The sequence below is a fragment of the Aptenodytes forsteri genome, unplaced genomic scaffold, assembly GCF_000699145.1.
Source record: "Aptenodytes forsteri isolate BGI_AS27 unplaced genomic scaffold, ASM69914v1 Scaffold136, whole genome shotgun sequence".
Lineage (NCBI taxonomy): Eukaryota > Metazoa > Chordata > Aves > Sphenisciformes > Spheniscidae > Aptenodytes > Aptenodytes forsteri.
In genome coordinates this window covers 2,928,006-2,928,310 of record NW_008796111.1, presented here as the reverse complement: position 1 = coordinate 2,928,310, position 305 = coordinate 2,928,006, and positions in this window count along the sequence as shown.

The following is a 305-nucleotide window of genomic DNA, read 5'->3' as shown; positions in this document are numbered from 1 at the left end:
CTCCCCCCCACGCCGCCCCCCCCGCCGGCGCCGTGGATGCGGCCCGGGGCTCCCTGTCTGTCGTGCTCGTTTTAAAACCATCTCCGAAATAATAACAGAAATAATACAAATCGAATCAAACCCCGCCGACCTCCTCGTTCGTTTCTCACCGGAGCAGGCGAAATACCCGGCAAATCCGTGACTATTTTATTATTGTTTTCTTTTTCTTTTTTTTTTTTTCCCCCAGGCAGAAATCCGCCCCCGGTTCTCCTCTCCCCTTTCCCCGCGGGTAGGAACGAAACAGCCGGATCTTCCCCCCGGAAAAC